Here is a 16,313-nt window from a genome sequence, read left to right as displayed (position 1 = left end):
TTACTTTGAGCATGGGGGCATTATGGTGCTAAGGGCATTGAACTTTGTGAAATTAGACTGCTCACCTACCAAAACTGTATTTTATGTGTTGAATTTGCTTTCAGAGACCAAATGGAACCTGGCAGTGAGTGTTCTGCTTTTTTTAAGGTATGTCCAGATATTTTGCTCATAGAGTGTAGATATATGGTGTATATAGTGTAAACTGTACACAACTCACAGTGAACTGAATAAAAAACATTACTGTATTACTTTATACATATATATATATATAGTCTGTGTCAAATGACCGCACTCTGAAGACCGGACTTAGTATGATCTTTGTGGGTGCAGGGTCCAAAAATTCATATAGAGATTTGTTCATAAGGATCCGCACACCACTGTTTTTCATCAAAATAAGTGTTTTATTCGGTACATAGATCCGACGTTTCGGCCCACATTAGGGCCTTTTTCAAGGATAATGCAGGTACATCAAAATGGTGCTTTTATACCACTCCCCCATTTGAATCTGGCGCCAAAAATTACGCCATTAACCCCAGAAAATGTTTTTCCACCACCATAGTCCTTTAACTTCTGTATTCCACATAAACTGTATGTTTCAAATGGGGGAGTGGTATAAAAGCACCATTTTGATGTACATGCATTATCCTTGAAAAAGGCCCTAATGTGGGCCGAAACGTCGGATCTATGTACCGAATAAAACACTTATTTTGATGAAAAACAGTGGTGTGCGGATCCTTATGAACAAGTCTCTCTCTCTCTCTCTCTCTTTCTCTCTCTCTCTCTCTCTCTCTCTCTCTCTCTCTCTATATATTGCTACAAATCAGTAGCAATGCATTAAATCTAGAGTGTAACCATTTGCTTTGGCTGCTGTACATATGGCTGTTGCACTCTTCACCCTCCAACAAGCTGCATGACCCTGGGAGGTTTGTCTTTTCTTCATTGCTCAAGCAAAACAAGCTAAAAGATGTCCTTGGGAAGGCTGCCAACAGGACAGCTGCAGGTCCCATTAGTTAGAGAAATACCAGCTGTGATCATTCCTACCAACTGGGCTCCATCCTGATTCTATCTGCTGCTCTCACACTTAAAGACAGATGCAGATTTAGGAAAAGATCAGATACTGTTTAACATGTTGCAAGCCAGAAACTATAATGACAGCTACATTCTCAGTATTAATTCAGCATTAATGTTAGCTAAGGTGGTCATATAAAAGGCACGACTGAGATGGAAAAGGAAGGGACAGGTATTGCCGCCCTTGTCAGATCAACAGGACCAATACACTCTGAACTCTGAACCAAGAACAGCCACCAAACAATAAGTAAGAAACCCACAGGTGGGACAGAATGCACTGGTATCAGGGCTGGAGGACTTCTGCACTTGCTGACAATGTTGTCAATTACCAAAACACCTACTCCATTTGCATCTTAGAGAAGAAAAAGCTCAGCCAGCAACCAGCAACTCTGGACTGGGCTTTGTTCTCCAGTGGGATGTTCTGGTACACATAAAGAACGCTATTAGCAAGATGTCAAATCTGTATTAGTTGCAGTAATTGTAAATGTAATTTAAATAAATTGCAGTCAGTTCTGATTCCTGGTGTCTATGTTTCTCCCTGAACTTATAGGCTTAGTTTGTCTCAGTTCAGCAATCGGTAGCAACCAATCAGCAGCAATATATAGTTCTGGTTACTCAATCCCAATAAGTCATGCAACAGATTGTAAAGGTGACTTTGTAAATGAACTTCGAATAATAGGTAGAGTTATAAAGCAGTGGTAATTAACTTAACTAAATTAATTAGCTGCCATTTTCTCAGGCTGGCTGGCCACAGCCTTCCTTTTCAATGTTCATCCCACTTAGGGCTCTTACATACAGACATTTTTTTCCTGAGTGTTTCAATGTTAGCGCAAAAAAAACCAAAACACATATATTCAACGTCAGACTGCCCCCCTCCCCCAGCTGCAACTCCACTTCCCGCCTTCCCGCATGTATTTTTCACTTGGCAATAACCGGGGCCAGGGAGGGAAATCGGGGCAGAGAACAGGGCCAGGGAAAGCTTTGGCATCTCACATAATGCGTTCAAATATTAAGGTGCTCCTTAAACATTTAATTAGTACAGTATGTTTCAGTATTCATGAAAGTGTTCACGATGGCTTTAAGGTGGTCCGTATTTTTAATTACTATCAATAAAACCATGTATTTTGTACTTTGGATCATTTGACAGTTTAACTTCAGCTCTGCTAGAGAGGTCACTAGCTCTGCAGTCTGCCAAAATAGAAAAACAGGGGCTCTTCTTTATTGGGGTAAGCATAAATATTGAATACCATACATGGGCCTGCGTGCTTTATGTACCAGATCAGCTGTTAGCATCTCAGTGTGTTGTTCAGTACTTAGGAAGACATGTGGAAAGGTATGCTGGGTACATTACTGTGACAGCAACATGACAGAAAGTGTGTAGGGCACATAGCACAATGTACTTTTCTGTAATCTCAAACACACATCAATTGTTCAGCTTCATATATAGTGTTTTATGAATCTAACCTTGATTTCACATATTTGTTTTATGGTGGCCAGCATACTAGCTGTTTGCAATCGGATTTATTTTTAACTTGTTTGTTGGTTTATAGGTGATTGTTAAGGAGCTCTGGTTTATTTTTGCATATACTTTCATGTTACAATCTATGTGTAGTATTTCAGACAATAGCTGTCCATCTGTGGGGCCCTAACAGTCCAGGCCTTAGAGTTAGCTACAATAAACGATTTGCCCATTCCTTACCAGTACTTATTCAGGTTACATTGAAATTCTGACCTGCTAAGATTCCTTGAGTAGGGCAGCCCTGTTTAGACCAGCACATCTCTTCTCTTTGCCATCTAACCTATTGCAGTGTTCCACAACCAGTGGCTCATGAACAACATGTTTCTCACCAACCCCTTGGATGTTGTTGCCATTGGTCTCAAAGCAGGTGCTTATTTTTGAATTCCTGGCTTGGAGGCAAGTTTTGGTTGTATAAAAAACAGGTGTACTGCCAAACAGAGCTTCCAATAGGCTGCCAGTCCACATAGGGGCTACCAAATAGGTAATCACAGCACTTTTATTTGCACAACTCAGAACATTTTTTCATGCTTGTGTTGCTCCCTAAATCTTTTCACATCTGTTTCTCACTGGTAAAAAAAAAAAAAAGTTGGGGACCCCTGACCTATTGGTTGGGACCCCATGATTCCCTTTGATAATGTGAAGTTTCTTTTGTAGAAAAAAGTAATTGTAATAAGGTGCACAGCTGAGTCTAAACCGATTGATTTAATTTGGGTCCTTTAAGAAAAAAAAGTTCAAGAAACCATTATTGGCAGTGCCCCCTCATTACCCCTGGAACATTCGTGATATCAACAGCAAACTTTTTTTTCTTTTTTAATTGTAGGTGACACTGAAACAAGCTATGGACTGGCTTGGTTTCAATGGAGGCAAATTACTTTTTTTTTTTTAAAGAATGCTTTTTATTGATTTCAACAAGAAAAGAAAAAAAAGCATAAGGAAAAGAAGAAAGGAGAAATAATAGACAGCAAATAGGAGGCTGGAGGTTGTAAATTCAATCACATCGAAGTTGCAGGCGATTCTGTCCATGGAGACCATATGTCCTTGAATTTCCCTGGACACCCTCTTGCCATATAAGTGAGTTTATAGAGTTCCAACTGAGAGTAAACAAGTACAATGCATTTCCGCAAGGTTGGTGGTGATGGTTCCATCCAGTGTAGCGCTATGGTTTCTTTCCCGTAGAACAAAAGTAATCTCAAAAGTGTCTAGTTCTTACTCTGGTTACCATGGAATACACTAATCCCAACAAACATGTAGCCGGGCTGAGTACCTGCGGTAAGACTAGTTCTGCGCCCATAAATTGAGTGACCTGTTGCCAGAACCTCTCCACAGTAGGGCAGCTCCGCATCAAATGGATGAAATCAGCTAACTAAGCGCTACATCTCGGGCAGTTTGGTAAGTCCCACTTGCCCATGACATGTAATTTTTGTGGAGTGAGATACGTCTGGTGAATAATTTTAAACTGTATAAGTTTATCCCTAGTGCTTACAAGGGGTCGATACAAAGAGTCAATAACTTCTGCCCAGTCATCTGGATCTAATTGGATCCCACTAACCTCCCCCTTATATTTTACCCTAGGCCGTGGGTCATATCTCCTGGTAAGTAGCAATTTGTATGTATTTGACAGGAGCTTGGTCTTGGTAGGTTGAGATATGATGTTTTCTATGTCTGGACATTGTATTAGCGGTGGTGTCGGAAATTGAGTAAAACACAGATGTGAAACCTGCATATGTCGGAATTCAGACAGGTTGGGACGAGAGATAGCCTGCTGTAAAAGTGGGTGGGTATGCAGGGTATTATTGGTATATAGGTGTTTTATACACTTTGCTCCCAGCTTAGCCCACATTCCTGCCTCTACAAAATTGCGAAGTGTGATAGATTGCTATTACCCCATAGCGGCATGGGATATGGACCCTGTTTTGTTGGTTAAGTGCAGCATGGCCTTCCAGGCTCTCTTAGTGGCGTCTAGTACCGGGAATAAAGGGCTTACATCTTTCCTACTTCTATATAAAGCATTTTTAAGGCTTTCTATTGAAGTAAAGTTGATGCTGGGTTTTCAGTGTCAAATGTCCACCAGTTAGCTATATGTGTGCATTGTGAGGCTAAGCAATATAGGTCATAATTAGTTGAGGCTAGACCTAACTGCTCTGATGAAGCATTTAAGGTGGATCGGGAAATTGTAGGAGTTTTGTTGCCCCATATAAAGGAGGATTGGGTACGGTCTATATCCAACAGAGTTTTTTTTGGGATGTGGCATGGCGTGTTGCACAAAATATATAAAAACTTGGGCAAGAAAACCATTTCACATATATTGATTCTACCTATTAGTGTAAGAGGTAGCTTTGTCCAGTGGTCTAAGGTCATCTTAAATTTGGCTAAAAGCGGCTGCAAATTGTGCAAGAGAAATTGAGTTGGATGTTTATGCCTAAATATTTAAAAGTGGTGGCAATTTCGAGTTTGCATTGAGGGTCCAACATCTCCGGAGACAATAATACGAAGATAATTTATTTTTCCCAATTAATTTGAAGGCCCGAAAAACTCCCAAACTGTTTAACTATAGCTAGAGCCAACTGAAATGATGTGCGATGATCTGCAAGGTAGAGTAACGTAACTTTACTCTATTAATCTACGAATTCTTTCCTCTACTGTTTTATAGAGAAGACATTTGACTAGTGGGGAATGTCGGATCGCGATGGCCATAGGCTCAATGGCCAGGGCAAAGAGCAATGGAGAGAGCGGGCAGCCTTGTCGGGTACCACGTGTCAGTTGGAAAGAAGGAGATATTATACCATTAACCTTGATGACAGCCTTAGGTTCGCTGTACATTAGCTTGATCCACTTAACAAATGAAGGGCCAAATCCCATTCTAATCAAAACTTCCCAAAGATAGGGCCTTTCGATAGAATCGAAGGCTTTGGCCGTATCAAGTTATACCACCAATCTGGACCCAATGTTCTCATGTGGTATTTGTAAATTGAGAAATAGCCTTCTGAGGTTAAACGTAGCAGATTTGGCAGGCATGAACCCAGATTGGTCAGGTTCCACCAGTGTCGAGACTATTTTGTATATCCTTTTGCTAGAACTTTGGCTTTTTGACTTTTTACTGTAAATGGATGGTTATCGTTGTGAGAAGATTGAAGTCCTTAAAAGACATACCTAACATGCGATTTCCGAAAACACCCAATGTCTCTGCACATTGTTGTTTCTTTCAGTAATTTTACCTTGACTTATTACCATTAAAACCAATAAAAATATGCTAATATATATAACATATATGTATATGTGATGGTGGGATGAACGACAGACTAGCATATAGAGCTGTTTGCTTTTTGGGGTTGTAACTATTTGTTGCTGGTGCCCTTATGGTGCTCCCTACACTTTTCCCTGGGGAGAGGTAGATGACCCCTTATGGCAGGGGTCTTCAACCTTTTTCACGTGAGTAACATTCAGATGTAAAAAGATTTGGGGAGCAACACAAGCATGAAAAATGTTCCTGGTCGGTGCCAAATACGGGTTGTGATTGGCTATTGGTAGCCCCTATGTGGACCAGCAGCCTACAAGAGTCTCTGTTTGGCAGTACACCTGGTTTTTATGCAACCAAAACTTGCCTTCAAGCCTGAAATTCAAAAATAAGCACCTGTTTTGAGGCCACTGGGACCAAGGGGTTGGTGAGCAAATTGTTGCTCATGATCTACTAGTTGGGGATCACTGCCTTAGGGGTTGCCAATGGTGACCCACTTCTTTAGAAAAAGAAACTAACAGGGATAATTTGCTGTGAATCATGTTGGAGCTCCTCAGCAGCCCTTTGACTCTCCTTGGCTTTCTTACTGCTGTCCTGTTATTAGCACATGGTACAAAAGCATATAATCTGTAATACAATGATGAGTTTAGTTGCTCTTCAAAGACTTCTAATTACCATAGTTATACTAAGGAGCAACTGGTACATAGTCTCATGACTCACATAGCACCTAAGAAAGTTAACTGTCACTGGAAAGTTCATGATGTAACTTCATTCTGACAGTCCTACCACCACGTGCCGACTGTTACATGTCAGAAATGCAATAAATACTTAGGGATAAATTAGGCCAAGGTTATAAGTGAAGGAAGGACAACAGTAATAAAGTCAGGATTTTACTACGGTGATGCTTTAGGCAAGATAATATTACTTGTGTGTATATACTGTATATGAAGGCATAGTACTTTTTTGTATTGTATGTCTTTATACATGACAGGGTTAAATTGAAGAAAAAAAACTGAAAATATGTTTCAGCCCAGTATTCCATGGCATGACATTTTTGCTTTTATTTTTTAAGTTGCAGAACACTACTAAAACAGTTGGCTGTTGTCATATACATGTCTAGGACAAAATTTGAATTTCTAAGTAGTTACCAAGTTTTCCTTTATAAAAAAATAGTAGGGGTATTGCTCTGGCACTTGCATTTGCCTTGGCTGCCTTCTGCATTGGCTTGGCTCTCGTCAGTAGAACTCTTGAGCAGTCTGGAACCATAAAAATCTCTTGAAAGGTAACATCTGACTTACTGGACTCCAGTTGGACAGCCCTGAAATAAGGAATTAGGTACTAAATTGTAAGAGATTTCTTAGGGGAAGGAGTGAGCCATTCAGGCGAGGAGCTGCTACTGTGCACACAGACAAGAAGGGGTGATGTAGGAACAGGTTCAAGACCAGGGTAACATGGACAAAGTGATCAGGACTAGACAGTGCAGCCATCACAGGGGCCCAGTACAACAAAAATTTCTGGGACCTCTCTCCCCAGAGCCCGCCCACCCCACTGATGGCCAGGGCCCCTCGTACAAAATAAAAAAAACATTTGTGGCCATGCCCCCTACAAGTTAAAAAAAATTGGTGCCAGGTCCTCCTACACATTCAAAAAACATTGGTGGCCAGTACCACCTTCACAAGTTAAAAAATCATTGGTGGCCAGGACCCCTACAAGTTAAAAAAATAAAATTGGTGCTAGGGCCTCCTACACATTCAAAAAAAGAACACTGGTGTTTAGTGGAGCTTACCTTTAAATTTTGGCAGGTGGCCTTCATCCTCCTCAGACAGCAGTCTTCTTTGTTCTTTTCTGTTGAGGCTTCTGTATTCTTTTCCGTTGTGACTTCTTGTTCTTTTCCATCATGGCTTCTCTGTTCTTCTCCGGAGCAGCCTTCTTTGTTCTTTTCCGGAGCTTTTTCTGCAGCACGGCCAGGCCCCCTTTAGACTGCAAAATCCCGAGCCCAGGACGACAATCACCCCTGTGCCCCACTTGTTGGCGGCCCTGGGACTGGATCAGGACAGTTGCTCAGAACAAGGCCAAAGCTGAGGTACTGACTGTGAATAGGGCCCTGATTGGCTCACCCTATTTATCTAATAAGGTTGCTGGGGTGATGCAACTGACCCAGGGTAACAAGGAGATAAGCAATGGCTGTTCTCCTGGCCCAGTGATAAGGGAAAACAGGCAACAACCAGGAGGTCCTGCGTTCAAGTCCCAGCAGAGCCTTACATCAATATTGTAAAATATAACAATTATAAATAAGTGTAGAGAACCATGGTCGTAAAACACAGTCATGGCTTTTAACTAAAATTATACTAATTATACTAAATTGTGTTTTATACTAAAATAAGAATTAGACCTTTACATCAGAAGAAAACATTTGCACAAGTACAAGTTAGGAATAACGATGTTGCTGTAAATAATCATTTTCTGTGGTTTTTGGTGTCAGGGGTCCATTGAGAAGAAAGTAGCAGACTGGCTGATTCTAAACACTGACTAAATAAATGCTGCTAGACCATTAAGAGCGGCAGGCTCTAATTTAGTATATCATACTGAAAGCACCGTCACTGAATCCTTGGGATGGGATTCCTTAAGGATAACTTTTTTAATATATGATTTATATACATGGAGCATATATCACACCACTCTGGCACCCAAGGTACTGCAGCACTCTATTTTGTATGATATTCGTTGTTAAAAGGAAAACCAGGGTAACAGTGGTGTTTGGCTTCTCCATAGTGCCACCATTATTTCTCTACTGGAAAATAGTGATCTAATCCTTTCTGTTTTTCAAATACATTTGGGTGGCAAGGATAGCAGCAATTATACAGTGCTCATCATGGATGTTTTGAATGCACAAAGCAAGACAAATTTCAAACATATAATAATTTCAGAATAGTTATGTCTGTGTAGTCTGGCAACACCTATGGATAAGCACATCACCGGCATCTGATAGATAATCTGGTTTTTACTGTGGAGATGCATGCCAAAAAACAAAGTTATATATAGTCCAAAAATACACTGATAAAGTAGACAAGACAAGGCAATGTTTCAGACCTTGCAGGGCCCTTTATAAAGCTTGCCTTGCCAAAACATTGCCTTGTCTACTTTGCATGAGCCAATAAAATTGCACAAATAAAGAATTGATTAACTTTATCAGTGTGCAGCAGCTTTTTGGACTATATGTGACTTACCAACGCGTGGCAGGTTGGGCAATATGCTGTTTAGCACCTGATCCCAAAGAAGGCATACAGGGGTAGAGCACTCCAACATTGAGTATACTGTATGTATATGAATATTTTCAGAAATATATATATATATATATATATATATATATATATATATATATATATATATATATATATATTTGGGGGTTTAAAATATATGATAACTGTAGGTACTAAGATAAGGTCTGAGAAATACATTGAATGAAATTTATAGATGAAGCACCCTACCATTTCCATAATTCTATTCATGTACAGAGGTTTGTAATAAGAAAGTTTTGCACTATATGCACTAACATAAATGATAGGTTTTATCATTTTGGAAGAAATGCTTTATACCACAGTCTTGTTAGGCACAGGGGCCCAGTTTCATTTCATTTCCCTAAGAGTATTAGCTCACTGAGCCAGAAAATTCCACCTACAGAAGTTTTAAATTAGCAGCACCTACAGCTAACAGTACAGTTTGCAGCAAATTGTCTCAGAATATCACTCTCTACAGTCTACATCATATTAAAAGTTATCTCAAAGGTGAACAACCCCTTTAAAATCAAGAACTAATTAAAGGACTGTTCCCTTCAAGCCAGATTGTCCCTTTATATTACAAATGCCATTCCTCTCTCATTTCCATGCACCTTTCTAGTTTTAATTTCCTGTATTTTCCCAGATTCTCTACCAGTTCATGCAACATATCTCATCTCATTATTATTCAATCACAACTTTTACTACTGTTAACCCAACTGATCCATTCAGTTCCCAAATGCCCGACATTCCCCTGATATACTTATTCCCCTCCCCAAATTAGGACAACAATAGAGCCCGCCGTTGTGTCACATTCATTCAGTGCACCCAAGAGCATTGTGAAGTTTGCGAGTGAGCTCAAAAACAGAATCATAAAAAATAGGCCTGAAAACATTGGATGGCTTTAGTTATCAATATTTTTTATTTCAAGTATAGTTTCATTCAAACATAATATGAAAGCCAAGGCACAATTCTCAATACATACGGAAGCTTTTAATGTACACTAGACATTAATTAACCTGTGAGTAATTATATATATAATTCTGAATATGTAAATGTGAAGACAAGTCAATACATAAAAGACCACAATACCTGTCAATTTATGAGCTTAATGTTTGGGAACCCTGATCAGAAAGTGCTGGAATTCAACTTGGATGATTGACTCTATCAGTGTTTTATCCTATATTAGACTATGATTAGTGATATAAACCAAATATATGTACTTGTCGAACTTGCTGGACCTTTTAGAAAGGATGATGTTAATTATTGTGTATTAGTTTATGTATAATATAGTATTATGTATCATTTGGATTTAATATAAGCAATGGGTTAGCATTCTCATGAAAACATGGCGCTATATATATATATATATATATATATATATATATATATATATATATATATACACACACAATATAGTGAATAAAGTACCCTTTATTGTAAAATATAAGGATATACAGTATATATATAAAAGTTCCATGACCATATGAAAGCATGAGACCGAAGGCCGAACTCCGAGGTTACTTCTAATACCCTCATATTTTCCAACAAGGGGTACTTTATTTATTATAATACACAAGTTTTAGTGAGTCATGTGACAAAAATGACATCACTATGCTACGTTTATAACTGATGACAACACTAAAAGCCGTTTATAAGGATATAATTAAGATACAGTATTAATGGCTTTTGTGTATTATATATCTGATAATTTAAAGTTTTGTTTTTACTTCTGTACTTATAGAGTTCTTTATGATAATATTTTGATTGATTCATATTTTACAGTATGTAACTATGCTATGATGTAAAACGTAGTGGACAATCCTTAAACGACAAGGAAAGTATAAAATATAATAAGGCTAGAAATGCTGTATTTTGTATACTTAACATAAACATGAACTTACTGCACCACAAGCCTAATCAAACAAATGATTTATGCTTTCAAAGTTGGCTACAGGGGGTCACCATCTTGTAACTTTGTTAAACATCTTTACAAGACCAAGACTGTGCACATGCTCAGTGTGGTCTGGGCTGCTTAGGGATCGTCATAAATTATCAAAAGAGCACAAGTAAACTAATATCTGCCAGAAGCCGATACAGCAAGACTGATTAATAATCAGAATATAAAACTGCACTGGGCTCTGTGTTGTAATCTAATGTGGATTTTATAGTTTTTGTATTGTTTAATACAAGCTTTCTCCAAATCTCAGAACCAGTGGCTGCAGCAAAATAATCCTCCAAATAGAATCCCAGTTTATCTGTTTAAATCTGGCTCTATGAACATTGTCCCTGCTGCTGGTGATGGAAACAAGGAGATGTAAAGGCAGAAATAAAATTCAATACAAATCTCTACACAGTCGCCGACTGCTCTACAGGGAAACAAACAAAGCTGTTGGAGTTCTGAAAGGCTGGGAAGTAAGGCGGGGCTCCCTCTGCTGTTCATAAGTATGATTGTTTCCCTGCAGAGCAGTTAGGGACCGTCTGACAATTCCTTTCCACAGCAGTAAATGAAGGGAGAATTTCACTGCATAAGTCAGGTTTTTTATAAAAACTGTACACATTTTTGAATTAAAGTATATTGGAGATAGATTTCTTTTTCATTAAAGAAAGTAAAAATGTGATTTTATTTTTTTGCCTTTACATGCCCTTTAATATAAGCTGATATCAAAGTATGGACCATGATATCCTGCCTATGAACCAATGGTTTGAGCAACTCCGGTATGAAAAGACAGTCACTAATTTGCAATAAAGGAAACAGAGCAAGTAGTTTTCAACAATACATAAATCAGGGGATAGAAAATTAACCAGGACCTCCTATTTTGCTGTCACTTTTAGGGCAATGCTGCGTATGCAGATTCTGAATGTTTTCTCACTGACACATGGGTGGATGGAAACTGTTCTGCCGTTGCCCTTAAACAATTAACATGTCAATGATTTATATTCATGTTATATGAAATGTGACCTAAAGTGGACCTGTCACCCAGACGCTGTATAATAAAAGTCCTTTTCAAATTAAACATGAAATCCAATTTATATTTTTTATTAAAGCATTCATATCTGTTGTAAGCTCATTTAAAAATCTCAGCTGTCAATCAAATATTGTCTGCCCCTCCTCTATGCCTTATGAAAAGAGGCGGGGCAGACAATTACTTTCACTTTCCATTCAGCACTTCCTTTATGTCACTGCTCTACTCACATTCCCCTGTTCTTTCCAATGTTTAATTGTGTAACCAGTGCATGGGGGTGGAAATTGGGTTCCCCATTATGGTGCACAAACAAGATTCTGAGATGATACAAGGCTTGTCTTAATAACAGTGTCCACAAAATGGCTCCTGCCCGATTGCTATCATTATGAATTTTTAGACTGAAGGAAACAATATTCAAATAATTTATATAGTGTAATTACAGTTCATTTTACTTGACTAATGTGATTAAATAGGACGCACATGCAGATACCTGCTGCTTATGCCAGCCATGTGTAGGCCAGACCTGTGTAAGAAACTGCATATTAAAATTGGCCATAAACAGCAGCACCTTTTCAGTAAATACGACATACCTGACACATCTAACAAACATTCATCCCATATTCAATGTGGCCATGATTTAGGAATTCCATTCTAAATTCTCAACAGTAACAGCTGTGACTTACATTAATCGATTAGTCAAAACCCCTCGACCTGTTTTTGGTATTCTTGGAGGTTGGGCAATGTAAACATGTACATACATTCACACACCCCACCCCGCTGAAGCATATTGTTAGATAAATAGTTTTTCTTTGGCCATTGCGAGAGAATATTGTATCTGCAACAGTAAATGTACTTTAGCACCTTATAAATATACGTGAGAACTCTTTTATTTATACTCACTTAGTATTATTGCATTTTTGGGGGGTAAGATCCCCTTTAATGTTCCTCTTAGGAGATACTCATGAAATTAGATTTTTACAATTCCTTATATATATATTTATTTTTGTAATGACACTTGGGGGCAGATTTACTAAGGGTCGAATATCGAGGGTTAATTAACCCTCGATATTCGACTAGGAACTAAAATCGTTCGACTTCGAATATCGAAGTCGAACGATTTAACGCTAATCCTACGATCGTACGATCGAAGGATTATTCGTTCGATCGAACGATTAAATCCTTCGAATCGAACGATTCGAAGGATTTTAATACAACGATCGAAGGAATATCCTTCGATCAAAAAAGCACAGGCAAGCCTATGGGGACCTTCCCCATAGGCTAACATTGAGTTCGGTAGCTTTTAGCTGCCGAACTAGGGGGTCGAAGTTTTTCTTAAAGAGACAGTACTTCGATTATCGAATGGTCGAATAGTCAAACGATTTTTAGTTCGAATTGTTCGATTCGTAGTCGAAGTCGTAGTCGAAGGTCGAACTAGCCCATTCGATGGTCGAAGTAGCCCAAAAAACACTTCGAAATTCGAAGTTTTTTTAATTTGAATCCTTCACTCGAGCTTTGTAAATGTGCCCCATAGTGATAGTTTGGGATCTTTAAGACTAGGCAAGTTTTCAATGTAAATATATGATTTTTTTTCTTACCAATAGAAAACCAGCACCCTCTACTGGCCCAGCCAACCCTGCTTACAACAGAACTCCAGCGGCACTGTCTTCTCTCTGCAGCCAGATCTTCTAAGAGAGCACCAATTGGATACAGACTGGGTACATGACACACTTAGGTGCAAGTTATACTTATTTCTGACTGGTTTGTGTTTCCTTGAGCAGGTTAGGTAGACCAGCAGAGAGAGACAGATTATCATTCTTTTCAATATTAATACTATGGCTCAATATATAGGACACTTGTTTATTTTCAGAGATTCTAATCCCTTGCTATGGTGGGTTAATTATGCATTCCCTTTAAAGTTCCCAAAACAGAACCAATAGACATTCATATTGATTGCCAGACAATTGCTCTTACTTAATACTTGTCTGATAAATGTATAGAAGCTTTTTCAGACAACTATCATGGGACAAGTGGCAATAGGAGGATTTGTCAGGGATTTGTAGTTTAAGTCTAATGGGTGCTGATATTTGTGCAATTGTGGGTTGCTTAAAGGAACAGTAACACCAAAAAGTGTTTTAAAGTAATGCAAATATTATGTAGTGTTGCCCTGCACTGGTAAAACTGATCAGAAACACTATTATAGTTCATATAAATAAGCTGCTGTGTAGCAATGGGGGAAATTGAAAAAAGGCTATATGGCACAGGTTAAATAGTGGATAACAGATAACACCTTTATGTTCTACGGAGCTTATCTGCTATCTGCTGTGTAACTTGAGCCTTTCTCCTTTGAATGGCTGCCCCCATTGCTACACAGCAGCTTATTTATATAAACTATAATAGAATTTCTGAAGCAAACACCGCAGTTTTACCAGTGCGGGGCAACACTGCATTATATTTGTATTACTTTAAAACAATTTTATTTTTTGATGTTACTGATCCTTTAAAAATGCAGCACTTGAATGACTGGAAACAGCTCTGTATCTCGTTAGCATTGTAGTTATCAAACTGTTTTCTAGTACGTTCTTCATCAATACTATGGCTATGTAATATTTACATTTTATGCCATAAAGCAATATTGCAAAGTCAACTGTTATAATTCACCTGTTTATTATGCCAATTTTACCACCTAACCCCTGATAAGTTGTTGGAGAAATAACATCTTTACGATGTTGTCATGAATAATAAATATATTTAGGCTGTATGGACATTGAATTAACAGGTAATTTGAAGCATATATTGCAGCTTAGCAAATATAACCTAGTGGGTTCATAGCACTTTTTAAAACCCTGTAATGTCTTAATAAGAAAGTCCTTAATACTGTATTAATAAATGCACTTAACTAATATTCAACAATTATTTCCCACCATTCCCATAACAGAATTCCACTGATTCTGTCCTCAGTTAGGGGCATAATTAGCACAAGGTAAACAAGGTAATATAACTACGAATTTATCCTTGAATTGTCTGTTCAGCTTTGTTAAATATGCACTATAATTAAGCCTGCAACGGTCACATCTATGCATATCTATAAAGCCTGATCCAGACAACACAAGTGTCATAGGCAGAGAATTTGTTTATGCATTTGAATCATGTATGGCTGCAGGCTTGTGTGTTTAACCATGTAGCACAATCAGTGTGCCATAGGTCTCATTGGTTGCTGAATTGTACCATAAATATAACCCAGCAAACAGTTTTACATGGGATGAAGAGAATGGAGTGATATCATTATATAGTGAATAAACTACCCCCTCTTGTAAATTATAAGGATATTATAAGTTACAGAGGAGTTTCATGACCATATAAAACCACAAGGCTGAAGTTGCAAAATATCCTCATATTTTGCAACAGGGGGTCATTTATATTATTATAATACACAAGATTCAGTGAATCGTGTGACAGAAATGACATCACTTCTCACTGTTTATAACTGATGACATCAGTACTCACCGTTTATAAGGATATAATTTACAAGATATTCATGGCTTTTGTGTATTATATACAAATACATGAATCGCTTTTATTGGTATTTAAAAGTGTTTAGTGTAGCTTCTGTTTTGTACAAAGATTTTTTTGTGGTCACTTACAATGACAGGGGAAGATGAAATATAACACCATAGGATGCCGAGGGACGTGCTCTTTCATTTAGCATTTCTTCCCCCAATCTGACTGGGGTCCAAGGTGCAGCATTAGGGGTGCAGGTCAACCTTGTCCTTACTGCCTGCCATAAGGCAGGGAAGGTAATACAGGAAAGGCACTTTACAAAAACAAAAGTGCTTAGCACCCATCTTTTGAAATCTGCACACTGCCCTTCTTATAGTAAGTGACACCTAATATTTGAAGCTGTATCTCTGAACAAATTAAAGGGATACTGTCATGGGAAAAATATTTTTTTTTCAAAATGAATCAGTTAATAGTGCTGCTCCAGCAGAATTCTGCACTGAAATCCATTTCTCAAAAGAGCAAACAGATTTTTTTATATTCAATTTTGAAATCTGACATGGGGCTAGACATATTGTCAATTTCCCAGCTGCCCCAAGTCATGTGACTTGTGCTCTGATAAACTTCAATCACTCTTTACTGCTGTACTGCAAGTTAGAGTGATATCACCCCCTCCCTTTTTCCCCCCAGCAGCCAAACAAAAGAACAATGGGAAGGTAAGCAGATAACAGCTCTCTAACACAAGATAACAGCTG

Source organism: Xenopus laevis, chromosome 7S (assembly GCF_017654675.1).
Source record: "Xenopus laevis strain J_2021 chromosome 7S, Xenopus_laevis_v10.1, whole genome shotgun sequence".
NCBI lineage: Eukaryota > Metazoa > Chordata > Amphibia > Anura > Pipidae > Xenopus > Xenopus laevis.
The sequence above is the reverse complement of the archived record's forward strand: the minus strand, read 5'-3'. Positions refer to the sequence as shown.